Source organism: Coenobita brevimanus, chromosome 55 (assembly GCF_032717465.1).
Source record: "Coenobita brevimanus isolate Jiangsu-jjx chromosome 55, ASM3271746v2, whole genome shotgun sequence".
NCBI classification, from domain to species: domain Eukaryota; kingdom Metazoa; phylum Arthropoda; class Malacostraca; order Decapoda; family Coenobitidae; genus Coenobita; species Coenobita brevimanus.
Genome location: NC_137008.1, coordinates 10,149,292 through 10,164,306, shown reverse-complemented (window position 1 = coordinate 10,164,306; position 15,015 = coordinate 10,149,292). Strand labels below are relative to the sequence as shown.

The window sequence follows — 15,015 nt, the reverse complement described above, 5'->3', positions numbered from 1 at the left end:
GTTGTAGAGAATGGCAATGCGGAGAAGGTAAACAGCTCATGAAGCCTGAAAAATGTTTTCCCAAAATATAACAGTCAAAGAGAAAGATAATCTCCCAATTACCAGACACACCAAGGTAGGCTCCACATCATCCTTTTGTTTAATCTATGGTTTGGCAACTAGCGTTATCAGTGATTTCATGAGTTACAGAAAACCATTAGGTTTGTCACTCAACGTAGAGCGACCTCGAGTGGAAGGAGAAGTAGTGAAAATTTACAGAAAGGGTCGGAGAAATAGGAAGACGGAAGGGCAGACACAGAAAAAGAGTGATAAAGGTGAAGCAAAAAGTAGGCAGCACTATACCAAGTGAGTGAATGATGATCGCTATCACCTACTACAAATTTCGAGGAATGAAAGTAATAGATCAACAGAAGATTTTTTTTAGTGATGGTTAAACAAGCATTGAAAATGAATATCATCGTCAATGCAACAATATAGTCTAGTAAAACATGCGGGGGAAGTATTTTAAATTTATTAAGAGCATGGAATATTGAACTTTCAATAGATAACCCAGTGAAATGGGCTACACATCCATTCACCAAGGTATCACAATTCTCGGTTCCACCTCAGTAACAACAAATTTGCATCATCTTTTCAACGGGAGGGATCAGTTTCTCGACTGCCAGGTTATAAGAAGATGCAAACTCTTCACCTTTGCATCGTCCTTCATACGTAATCCACCCAATATAATTTATCGACAGTTCTTTTTCTTTCCGATCATCCAGTGGTCCTTTATCACAGAACTGATTATCATATCCGTATATTTTCTTCCTTGTAAATTCACGCCATGCACTGCCGACAAACTCGTTCATCTATAAGTTCGTCTCACTACAGTTACTCAAATCCCTTCTCTGTGATTATACATTCTAGGCACGCTATTTACTTTTCTGTCCTCTAATTATTCTTAATCTTTCACAAATCTATTTCTTATTTCTTAATATATTGCAAACTTAATAGTAGTTGTTTTATTGAAGCTATGCAAAACGCACGGCATAACATTCTCCTGTTTGCATCTATAACTTCTGATTCTCTCCGGTTGGGAGAGTATCTTTTCACCCTTGTTTTTTTGTTGATTCACTCAGACAAGTAGAGTATGTTTCCTCCCTAGTTTGTTTGTCAGTTAGCCGGATTACTCAACAGCTAAAATACAGATATGGACTAAATTTGGAGAGTTTATATATAATCCATGTCCCAGGGAACAATCGATTAACTTTTGGGACCGATCTGGGTCATATTACAGATTCTTGATCCGAAAAATATATATATTTTTTTGTGAAACCCTAATCAATGATGTGAAAACCTAACTGATTATGAAGAGTGGTTTGGAAATTGCGTTCTCCTTGTCAGAGAGATGCAATCCAGTGAGTGCCACTGAAGTTTGTTGCTTTGTTTGTCTGTTAGTAGGATTACTCAAAAACTATAAGGGAGATTTCGACCAAATTTACTGGGTAGATAGCCAATATTCCAGGAAACAATCGATTAACTTTTGAGTCCGATCCGCATCGTATTACAGATTCTGGATCCGGAATTATGTTGCCCTCGTCGGAAAGATGCGCTTCACTGAGTGCCCCCTCCAGGTTTTTATATTCATTCAATACAAAATCCTTGCATCCATACATACATTATGGAGTTTTGAAGTGTTTATTTCACAGGTATCGTGACAAGAAAAGTTATCATGGAAACAGGGGGGGATGTAACGAAGGAAGCATTAGATCTGACATAAGAATCAGGAAATAAACAAAAGAGAAAGGAAGAACGTAACACAGAAGGCAGTACAAGAAGAATTCCAGAATAATAAGGATGAAATGATGCACATAGGTAGTAAGTCATTCGAGGTAAAGGTTGTTATCAGAAGTGTCGTAAAGAAAGAAAGGAGTGAAGAATGTGACTGGAATTTTTTTTTTAGCCCATTCAGTCCGATGACATATTTGCTGCTTCATTCTTGCTACATATAGACGACTTTACTTACTTATGGGTGACTCATGGTAGTGAAGTGAGAGAACTAAAACAACGAACCCCTGCATTTCGAAAATTTACTCTAAAATATATTCTTTTGAAGGCTGAAAGAATAAAATGAAAAATGTCAACGGGTGAAGAAGTTAAGAAAAGAGATACGTAAGATTACAAGTGACGGTAAGAATGAGTAAAAGGACTTTAGATATGGGTGGGAGAGACAAAGGAAATTAAACAAGATGAAGAAGAGTAAGTTGAACAGGGACGAGAGAAAATAATACGATGAGGAATTTCAGAGTAGAGGTGTGCGAAAACTGAGAATCGAGAACGGTTATGGTCGGGGAAAAAGGATGAGACGCAGAAGCAATACGGCAGAAGAACTGTAAAGAACAGGAGTAAAAGGAAACACATTAAAAAAGAGGGGAAAAAAGAAACGGGATTATCTGAATTCACAGTACGATGTCGAAAGAAAGAATTATCTGTATCCAAAAAACGGAGGAGGAAGATGCAACGGAAGATGAAGAAGTAGACGAAGAAAAAGAAGGAGAAGAAGAAGAAGAAGAAAGAAAGAAAGAAAGAATGAAACATTATAACACAACTAGGTAAATGGCACAAGAAGAGAAAAAACAATAATAAAGGGCACGAAGGAAAGAGATACATAATAACGATACGCTGACTTTGGGCAGAATAATAAGCTTTTATGAAGGTTCGATGATAAAGGAGGAAGGGGACAGGGAAGAAGATACTCGTAGGAAAGAAAAATAGATCTTAGAGCAGGGAAATTGGAGATAAAGTGGGTGAATTATGGGATATCGTGGAATTATTCTAACTAAAAGAGGTAGGTAGCGATGTGATGGAATATGAAGACAAAAGAAGAGGACAGAAAAGAATATCACACAAACACAGTAAGCAGGATCTGAATGGGAAAGTAGGATGCCACTGATGAGGTGAAACGGGAACTGGTGTGAAATTCCAAGAGGGATAAGTAGACAAAAGAAAAGCGAGAGAGAGAGGGGGGGGAGGGATGCCTCGTATCCGAGTAAGCGATGGTGTTTTTGAGTTTGGGAAGAATGTGCAGAGTGCAGGGTTGTTTTAGCAAAGAGAAACACAGCTGTATGCTGGGGTGCTCGGGTTCAACAATCTTAATGTACAGGACAGGCGACTAAAGTGGAGAATATGTGCACTTCGGAGTCAGTGTGCACAGAGGTGCATAGTGCAAGCAAAGTGACAGTACGAGTGTAAGAGAAGGACACCATTCACCTAGGAGAGGGTATATGAAGAAAAGCACAGTGCACGTCTAAATGAGGATATACGATTATATACTGGTGTTACTAGGGTATGTAAGTTAAACTGAGGCTGTATGGTTCAGGGTTAGACAGTTCTAGGGTAGATGTGTGGGTGCCAAGCAATGTTAGTTTGACGCAGGTACACTCAGGTGACCTTAGAATCACATTGCGGGGTATAAGTTTGTTTATGAACTGAAGCGCAGGTATATGGGTGAGTGCTAGGGTGCAGGAGTCTGTGTCAAGGTGTAACAATCAGTATTATAGTTTATGAGTCAGCGTGAAGGTGTACAGTTCACTGTAAAGGTGTGCGAGTGGGTGAAATATATGATGTTTGACGGTGTATGACTCAGTGTTAAGGTGCATGAGCCAGAGTGAGAGTGAAGAAGTGTGCGAGAGGGTGCATGAGTGAGTGCGTCACAGGTGTACGATCGACGACAGATAACAGTTTTGATGATATATGATACTGCTAGTGTTACGCAGGTGCACGGTCGGTCCTCGCGAATTGACTGCAGTGATGATTAATGATAATGTTGGCGCAACGCAGGTATGTGGTGCAAGGAGTCTGACAAAATATGTTAAAAGATGATGGTCATGGAGATGAAGACGAGCACTAAATTTCGTTTGGATTGGATAGGCAATCTGGTTGTAGTGAATGCCAGTGAGGCGCAGGTAAGCACTCCACGAATGCTAAAAAAATTTATTCCCAGAACATGACAGTCACAGAGAACGATAATCTTCTAGTTAACAGAGGCATCAAGGTAGGCTCCACATCAAACTTTTATGTGGTCTGTCATTGCCAACTAGCGTTATAAATGATTTCCTGAATTACAGAAAACCATTAGGCTTGTCACTCAACGTAGAAAGAGCTGAAGAAGAAAGGAAAGTTGTAAAAAGTGAAGAAAGGGTGAGAAAAATAGAAAGAGAGAAGACCAGACACAGAAAAGCAATGATAAAAATTAAGGAAAATGTAGGCAGCATTATACCAAGTGAATGAATGATGATCGCCACCACCTACCACAAATTTCAAGGAATGAAAGTGATAGGTCAACAAAAGATTTTTTTGTGATGGATAAACAAAGTGAAAATGAATAACATCATCAGTATAACTAAACAGTCTAGTAATACATGCGGCGGGAAAAATCCCAAAATTATTCATAGCACAGAAGCAGAAATACTGTATAGGAGAACAGTCAATAAAGAACCCAGTAAAATGGGCCACTCATCCATTCACCACGTTATCACAATTCTCGGCTCCACCTTTAACAAAAAATTTACATATTTTCAACGGGAGGGATCAGTTACTCGACTGCCTGGGTATTAAAAGATGCAACTCTTCATATTGGTTCGTCCTTCATACATAATCCACCCAATATAACTTTTTGACAGTTCTTTAGCTTTCCGATCATCCAGTGGTCTTTTATCACTGAGTTACTTATCATAGCCTTATATTTTTTTCCTTGTAAACTCATTCATCTATAAACTCATATAGCTACAATTTCTCAAATCCATTCTCTGTGATTATAAATTCTAGGCAAGCTCTTTATTTTTTTTTTTTCCGTAATCAGTAACTTGCTTTACTCTTAATCTTTTACAAATCTATTTTTTATTTCTTAATATTTCATAAAGTTTATAACTGTTATTTTAATAAAGCTATGCAAAACGCAGGCACAACTTAACATGCTCCCATATGCTTCTGTATCTCCAGATTTTCTCCGACAAAGAGAGTATGTTTCCATCCCTGCTTGTTTGTTTGTTTGTTAGTTTATCTGTTAGCCGGATTACTAAAGAAAAACTAAAATGGAGGTATGGACCAAATTTGGTGGATATATAGTCCATGTCCCAGGGGACAATCGATTAACATTTGGGACCTATCCGGGTCGTGTTACAGATTCTTTAACCGGAAAACATTTTTTTTTTTTTTTTTGTGAAACCCTAATCAGTGATGTGAAAACCTACTCCATTATAAAGAGTGGTTTGGAAATTACGTTACCCTTGACGGAGAGATGCAGTCCACTAAGTGCCCCTCTGGTTTGTTACTTTGTTAGCAGGAGTACTCAAAAACTGAAAGGGAGATTTGGACCAAATTTGGCGGCAAGATAGCTCTTGTTCCAGGGAACAATGGAATAACTTTTGAGTCCGATATGGATCTTATTACAGATTCTGGATCAGGAATTAAGTTGCCCCCGTTAGAGAGATGCCCTAGACTGAGTACACCTCTAGTATCTATATAGATTCAGTACACAATCCTGATGTCCATACACACATATGGAATTTTAAAATGTTCATATCACAGGTATCGTGGCAAGAAAGGGTATGATCGAAACAGAGGAAGATAGAACGAAGAAAATATGGGATGTGACAGACGAATCGGAAAATAAACAAAAGAGAAAGTAAGTACAGTAATACAGAAGGCAGTAAAGGATAAACCTCGGGATGGTAAGAATGAAATGACGCAGTTCAGTAGTAAGTCATTAAAGATTGGTATCAGAATTGTCGTGAAGAAAAAAAGGAGAGAAGAATTGCGTCCGATGACATATTTCCTGCTTTATTCTTGCCACAACTTGAAGACTTTAACTACTGGGAGAAGCACAGTAGTGGAGCAGTATAACTAACCCCTGCATTTCGAAAAGTTTCTTTAAAATATAATCATTTGAAAACTGGAAGAATAAAACGAAAAATGTCAGCAGAGTGAAGAAATTAAGGAAAGAGATACGTAAGATTACACGTGCCGGTAAGATTAAAAGAAACAAATGACGCTGGAAAAGGGGTGGGAGAGACAAAAGAAATTAAACAAGATGAAGAAGATTAGGTTGAACAGGGAAGAGAGAAAACTAACATGGCGGTTTGGGAAAATTGAGAAACGAAAACGGTTAGGGCCTGGAAAGAATGATTTATAGTTGATGCAGAACGGGAGAAGAACTGTAATGAACAGGAGTAAAAGGAAACGCCAATAAAAAAGAGGGAAATTAAAGAAACGGGATTATTTGATCTCACAGTAGAATGTCCAAACAAAAAATTACCTGGAACATAAAAAGTGAGGTGGGAGATGGAACAGAAGAAGAAGAAAAAAAGATGAAGAAGAAGAAGAAGAAGTAAAAGAAGAGAGAATTAGTAGTAGACGAAGAAGAAAAAGAATCATTTTAAGATACTATAGAAGGTAAATGGCACAAGAAAAGAAGAAACAGTAATAAAGGTGACGAAGGAGAGAGATACATATTAATGATGCGCTGACACTGGGTGGAATATCAAGAAACTAAAAGAGAGGATGATAAAGGAGGGAGGAGAAAGACAGAGAACATGTTCATAGGAAGAACAGATATCAGACAGCCGGGGAAAATGGAGATAAAGTGAGTGAATAATGGGATATCGTGGAATTATACTCACGCAAAGAGGTGATGGAATAAGAAGAGAAAGGAAGAGGAAGAACTGAATATTATACAAACACTGTAAGCTGTTTTGAACGGGAAAGTAGGATGGAACTGATGAGGTGAAAGAGGAACTGCTGTGAGAGTCTAAGAGGAATAAGTAAACAAAAGAAAGACGAGAGAGAGAGAGAGAGAGAGAGAGAGAGAGAGAGAGAGAGAGAACCCAGTCAAATGCCATCTTATTAATTAGTTGGATAGATTTCCGAAATTAACATTTACGGAAAGGAAACCCCATCCATCATCCAAGCCTGGCTGTCCAGCTCTCTAGGTTTTATTAAATCCATTATTTAAACATTTCCACACTATGGTTTACCGCCATATTCCGATGAAGTAAATAATCTATTAGTGCAACCAGCAGTTGATTACATTCGCCTTTGGTTAAAGTTTTTTAACTGATGAAGTTAACTGACTATGGCCATGTCTATATCTTTTATCTTTCCAGTTATCTATTTATCTATCTATATATCCGCCGACATGTCGTAAAAATACCCCCGCTAATACCACTACACCACTCTTGTATGAGACAGCCCTAGCATGTATTCAACATGGACGGTGGGTGTTAGCGCCGAAGTGGTGACATTTGGAGGTGTATGGTATGTAGGAGGACTACTCGGCCTTCGGAGCAGGCTGTGAAGCCTATGCCCAGAGTTGGACACATAAAAAATATATATATATATGTCTGTCTGACAATATATATATATATATATATATATATATATATATATATATATATATATATGATTGGCCTAAAGTGGATATAAACATGTCTCCGTTGAGATTAAAAATAATGAAGTGCTGCAATAACAAGAATGCTCCTGACATGACACCCGATAGCTCTCTCTCTCCCTCTCTCTCTCTCTCTCTCTCTCTCTCTCACACACACACACACACACACACACACACACACACACACACACACACACACACACACACACACAGTTCATTACAGCAGAACCTCTGTGCAATACACACGTTTCAACACAGCACAGACTGTGTACATTACACACTAGAACACAATAATGTTCATTGCACCACACATTGCAACACAGCAAAAACCCTCTGCAATACATTCTGCAGTACAACACAGGCATGAATTTGAAGGACGATATGCTATTAGTCAGGCAAGAGAGAGAACTGGACAGGGGGGAAATTACACGGCGATGGTAAAGATAATGATAGTCGATGATGGCAGGGTGGCAGAGTTGTTGCTAGACGATACATGAAGTGTTCCACTGTTCCTGGAAACAAGTGTGTGTGTGTGTGTGTGTGTGTGTGTGTGTGTGTGTGTGTGTGTGTGTGTGTGTGTGTGTGTGTGTGTGTGTGTGTGTGTGTGTGTGTGTGTGTGTGTGTGTGTGTGAGTGTGTGCGCGCAGGGAGGGGAGAATCGGATGAGCACGTGTCGTGAGAAATGACAAATAATGAGGGAAACATACCATCTGGAACAAACTGAGTAACGCCAAGCAGATGCATCAGGGATATCGGGATGTTAATCGAAATCGTGAGTAGTTCCGTGAGAATGTGATGGAACAAAATATCTGAGTGAAGCAGAAGCCTACGTCAAAGTGGTTATCTTTTGTCTATGCATCGACCTGGAAAAAAAAAAAGTTTGTAGTGAATGTGCCAATGGTCCGCCCGTATAAAGAGTGGACGAGTCAGGCGGTGACATATTGATCAGAGTTTCGTGTGGGGACCAGTCAGTTTCTTCGCTTCACTTTGCCATTCCTCACACTGCAACACATGGCACTGCTACACCTCACAATAGCTCACACTGCCTTACCTCAAAGTGCATTATATCGCATTGTAACATATCATAATGCAACGCTTCACATCGTCATACCTCATACTTTTACACATCACACAGCGACACCTCACTCTGCAGCTGTTCATTACAGCATCTTATACTGGCACACTTTATATTGCCACATCTCGCATTGACACAGTACCCACTCTCACACCATACACAGCAACACCTTCAACTTGTACACCTCATACTGCTTGCTAAGCTTCAAGCTGCCATACGTTGCACGGCAAACTTTACACTGCCACTATGCATTCTAACACTCTTGAAACTGTCATAACTCACACGGCAGCATCTAACACACCCATACCTTATTCTGCCACATCTTACACTGTCTTACTTTACACCTCACAGCTCACCCTGCAACACCTCACAATAGTACACTTCACTCTGTTACACATTACATTGCCACTTCAGTCTGACATACCTCCAACTACAAGACTTCATTCTGCAACACCTATCAGTGACATCATAGTCACTCCCCACACAGCAACACTTCACACTCCCATACTTCACGCCGACAGAGTTAGCACTGCGACAGCTCATATTGCCAAACCTCACAATGAAATAGCTAGCACTGCCATAACTTATAATAACACACCTCACTCTGCCACATCTCATCCTGGAACACCTCACGTTGATACACCTCATACTACCACACCCCACACTGCAACATCTCACTCTGTCACACTTCACGCTGATGAAGGCAGCTCTACGACACCTCATATTGGAAAACCTCACATTGTAAAACCTAGCGCTACCATAACTCAGTCTACGGTACCTCAAACTGCCGCATTTTATCATGGGACACCTCACACTGCTACATCTCACACTGCCACACTTTTCGCTGTAACACTTCACAATGCCACATGTCACATTGACATCCGACACACTGCTATACTTCACATGGTCACTACTCACGCTACATTACCTCACACTGCCGCATCTCACAGTAATTTCATTACAGGCACGAATCAGTGCCAGAGAGGAATTGTATATAAATCAGATTCAAACCAGTCTTTTATGGTGAATCTATTACTGTTGCATCATTACTGTTTCTGTGTCATGACCAACAATGAGGTATTAGAGTTTGGAACTAAGTATTAATGAATTCTACAGTTTATGTTTAAATGAACGCTGTTGACGATATTTGGATAATTTTGTGTCATGTAAAATAATTACGTAGGAGAAAGCAGTAATGTACCGTACCAAGTGTTTAAAATTGCAGTTATGCATAATTTTCTAATCAACAAGGAGAAATCAGAATAGGAAAATCATGGTTAAAAATGGTAAATGGTACAAGGAAAAAGTGTTAGTCGGGAGGATACAGCTTAATGAGATGACCTTCATAAATAATTCAAAATAATGCTGTGTGTGTGTGTGTGTGTGTGTGTGTGTGTGTGTGTGTGTGAGAGAGAGAGAGAGAGAGAGAGAGAGAGAGAGAGAGAGAGAGAGAGAGGAGGGGAAAAGGGGAGGTTCGTGTCCAAGTGAGGAACTGTGTTTTGGAGTTGGGGAAGAATGTACAGAGTGCAGGATGGCTTTAACAAAGAGAAATATAGTTATAAGCTTCGGTACTGGGGTCCAACAACTCTTGTGCACAGGACAGGCCACTAAAGTGGAGAATATGTGTACTTCGGAGTTAGTGTATACAGATTAGCACTGTGCATAGCAAAGTGCCAACACGAGTTTAAACTGAGGACACCGTCAACCTCGAACGAGGTATGTAAAGAAAAGGACGGTGCAGATTCCCGCTGTTAAGCTCCGCAAATATATCAGTCAAGTAACACAGTCGGACAAGCCACTCCTTATCAGCAAAACTGGCTGTAAAGAGATATCCTTTTTGTTCTAGAAATTCCTGGATAGCCTTCCAGAGCTCGCTTACTCAACATAAAACCTTGCCTTGTGACAATCATCTCACATCCGTGTGGTAAAGCAGAACCTGATACTACTTTCCAACTTCCTTGCACAACTCCTTGAACATGTGGGAGCTCGCATCCCTCGACTTGATGAAGCTGGCAGCATTCAATATGCTGTCGAACACTGGTATCAGACTAGCAGACAGGCTTTTTAGGCCAAGCGAGTACTGATGAATGATGCAATGGTCCACGGTGATTTCTGGATTCACAGATTGTATGAGACCCCGTAATTCACAGTGACCGCCAGACATTGCTGGCGCCCCATCAACAGAGTCCAGGAATGAAAAGAAAATATAGGGTAATTCGTTCATAAACATCCTCTCCGTCGTATGGTTTTAGTTTTGGTAGGAATGGTAAAATATTTCTTATCTGAATCACATAGAGAATTCTAGCTATAGCTACATATTTGTAGTTAATAAAACTGTATATATGTAGTTCGTTGTTTATATACTATTTAAAACTACTTGTATATATCTCTCCCTACCTGTTGAACAGAGTTCCAATCCAGTCCATCCTTGATGAAGAATCAGTTGATGATATTGAAGACATCCTCTCCTTTTGTAGTCGCCAGCAGATTCTCGCACAAAAGGAACACTTCTTTGACTTGGTTCTGTTGTGCGTAAGAGACTAACCCAAGGAGAACAGCACAACTGGCAACATTGCACGATTCATCACACTGTGAAGAAAATTTGCCATATGAGCTTTCCTTGATCTCCATTATAAACTGAGACTTGTCATCTGACGCCATGTTGTCAACTTGTCAGCGGACCGTGTTGTACAAAACGGATATGGCACTCAGCTTCTTTGCCTGGTTCTCTCCACAGACCTTACTTACCATGTCATGTGCACAGGGCATAATCAGATTCTGTGTGATGGTGTGGCATTTCAGGTGTTGGACAACATTATACGCGACAAAATAGGATGTTTTGATTGCAACTTGAAGCTTCTGGGTTTGGATTCCCGATGAACCAAACTGGGTCCCTGTCAGTGCTAAAGCCAGGCACTGGAAATAGGCCGGATCTTTGTTTGTAGATTTGGATGGCTCTTCTGAAGGTGAGCTAAGAACTTTGATGTCTTGAGGATCTCGTTCATAAACATTTTGTGACATACTACACATTGAGGCAGGTCTTCATCACCAGAAAGTAAATTCAAAAGGCATGACAAAGAAAGGCATCAGAATCGGTGCATTTTTTGGACATCTTAGTTTTTGATCTGCATATGAGAGGGGCACTCAGTGGAGCGCATCTCTTCGACAAGGGCAACAGATATTCCCAACCACTCTTCATCATGGATTAGGGTTTCTCATCATTAATTAGGGTTTCATAAAAAATGTTTTCCAGATCCAGAATCAGTAATACAATTCTAATCGTCCCCAAAATTAACTGATTGTTCCCTGGGAGCTGGGACATGGGCTACCTACCCACCAGATTTAGTACAAATCTCTCATTTTGTTTTTGAGTAATTCTGATAAGAGACAAACAAACTAACTAACAAACAGAAGAGAAAACATTCTCTCCTTGTTGGAGAGGAAAAAGGAAAGGTCCATAAAAATTTCACAGACGGAGAACTTATTTATAAGTATAAGGGCACTCCATGCAGTGCATCTTTCCGTCAAGGGCAACATAATTTCCACAACACTCTTCATAGTGGGTTAGACTTTCTCATCACTGATTAGGGTTTCACAAAAAATGTTTTCTGGATCCCGAATCTGTAAGACGATCCAGGTCGGTTACAAAAGTCAATCAATTGTTCCCTGGGACATGGGCTTTCTACTCACCAAATCTGGTTCAAATACCTCTTTTAGTGTTTTAGTAATGCTGTTAACAGACAAAGAAACTATCAAACAAGCAAAAATACAGGGATGAGAACATACTCTCCTTGTTGGAGAGAATTAGATATACACCAGATTTTAGATGAGAGATTTTATTTATTTTCTTGTTATCCATGTTGTACATACAACACATTATTTTTCTTACCCATCTCCTTTGTCACACTGCTTAAAAAAAACAATTATTGATTAGGGCGTCGGGCTATAGATAGATAGATAGATAGGTTAATTTTATTCTGCAGTTGTGTGATGTCTGATAATATTAGGCATAACTAGTATAAAATTAACCAATAAATTTTTTCAATAATATGGTAAAGGTGAAGGATAAGACAAAATTACTTTACAACATAGATGAGAAGATTAAATAAAAATAACTAATGTAAAATCCTGGGTGTCTAATTATATATATATATATATATATATATATATATATATATATATATATATATATATGACCCTGTATGATACAGTTGTTGAGTGTGCGTTTTCGTACATGTGAGAACGAGGGCTCGCGTCCCGCCAACGTAAGAAACTTTCGGAGTGTTCGCCCAGCCACGTATTGCTTTGGCGGACATAAGAGGTGCTGTGGTTGAACCAGTGCCACTTAACATTAATTATGCTCGTACCCAGTCGGTTTGCGTAGGGTGATTACACTTGGTTCACAGACTACACACACATCCAAAGCCACTCCAACATTACAGTCACACCTACAAGCACTTTGCACCCTACATACAATCTCTACTATACCCTTAGCGTTTCCCTGATTCTCTTGTGCCCCACCCACTTGGCCCCGCCCACTCACCCGTTGGCCCGAGTAGGAGTTCTGAGTCAGTCTTGCCGAGCCACCATCAGATAAACATGTCAGGGGCTCTAGCTAATCGAAGCAACAAAACTTTTATTTAACCCTTTAACTGCAATGATATCTTTTCCATTTATCTAGGAAATGTTTTGTAGTAAAGGATGTTGGAAAAAAGTACCAAGCAACATCATCAGCCTGAAAGGTTTATGAAGTAACGAAAGTTCCCTCTATGAAAATAAAAAGGAATACATTCTACAAAGAACCGTTCTGATTTTTCCTTATATATAAGATGGAAAAGGAAAGACGATAAGAAATATCGAACAAAAGTAACAGAGGAACGGGAGATGAATTTAAGAGGAGGAGGACTGGCGTGCATGTCAGGACTCCATATTATAATTACAAATCATAATAGATAGATAGATAAATAGATGGATAGACAGCTCCATGCAAGCCTGGGAAAAGGAAATGATCTTGCAACTTTACTGAGGAAATGTTGACAATACACAGGAAGTAGCAAGTCAGGGGATGATCTAGGTAGTGTGTCAGTGAGATAGCATACGAACAAAGCCTAGTGACCATACACACACATAGACACATACTCACACACAGGTTTCTGGAACTTTCCAACCACAGAGTAACACACGTGACACGACCCCTACTTCACCAGAATTTAGGAAGCAGAGCTGAGAAGGAGACAGGCCATAGAACCGGCAGATAGGAGGGAGAAGGGCACAGCAACATGGAAGAGAGAGAGAGAGAGAGAGACAGGGAGGTAGCTAGCAGGACTCTACTTATACTTCACTCGTGTGTGAGAGACTTTGTTAACCCGCCCCATCCCGACGTTTTCTGGGCAGTGGTACGCCACAGTCCCGACATTATTAGACCTTTTTTTTTTGGCTCAAACATCCGCTTTTGGTGAGAAACATCGAAAATTCGTAGAGAAATCGCTCACCTGAGGTTTAAAATATTCGATCTAGGTACGAGTACCTCCTTACCTGACTGGGTTTTCTAACAGGCTGGCACCAAAGAAAACGAGTTCTATGGGAGGGTAACTATTTTATCCACTCATAAACAGTATTTATTTATTTACTTGGTACGAATTTATATGTAGTACAAGAGTATATTGGTTTTCAAGCAGTAATATAGGCATTATAAGCATTGTTTCACTCACTAACTCATCACCATTCATGACCTTTTTTTGCCACATTACCTGATCATCATTTCTGACTGTTTCTTCCTCTAATGCTATGTAAACTTTGTCCTCCACATTGTCATCGATTGGGGAATCACTCTGGCCCTGAATGTCTTTATTGGCAAGGTCACTGGTAACAGGTGAATTGCCGAGACAATGGCGTGCAGGGGGGGGGAAAGGTTATGAAGTGTAAGGCATTGTCCATGCTTGGCATCTTGTAGAGGAATAGATGAAGGTGTCCCGTGTATACGTGCCGAAAATCACTCGCGAAATCACTTACGAAAATTGAAAATTGTGCAAATTAGGGACCTTGTAATGTTGCCGTGTTAATTCACGTCTCCGGGATATGAGTGCACATCATGTGAGGACGTGAATTCACGTCTCTGGGACGCAGTGGGTTAATATTTCCAAGACAAATAAAAATAGTCCCATACTATTCTTTACCTCTCCTGTCATTGCATGACAAATGGGAACGAAGATTATCTACTTACAAAGCTACTCACGTATAACAACCGCTCGTCCACAAGTCTAATATATATATAACTAATCTACAAAACATCACTACAAGAATATAGAAAGTTTTTATCACACACACACACACACACACACACACACACACACACACACACACACACAGCACAACCCTTTTCCCTCTATAATATTTTAATGTCCACGTGTATAGAATCAAATTTCTTATACGGCATTGTTGGTATAAATAATTTTACTGTATTGAGTAGGCGAAGCCAGTGACATTTCGTTATCCTACTTCTGTATTCGATT

At 39.8% G+C, this 15,015-nt stretch overlaps 1 pseudogene; it reads right to left on the bottom strand.

Moving 5' to 3' along the window:
* The window catches only part of LOC145401247 (zinc finger BED domain-containing protein 5-like), a 28,125-nt pseudogene extending 16,961 nt beyond the window's left edge, over positions 1 to 11,164 (bottom strand).
* Between the last annotated feature and the right edge of the window lie 3,851 nt (positions 11,165 to 15,015).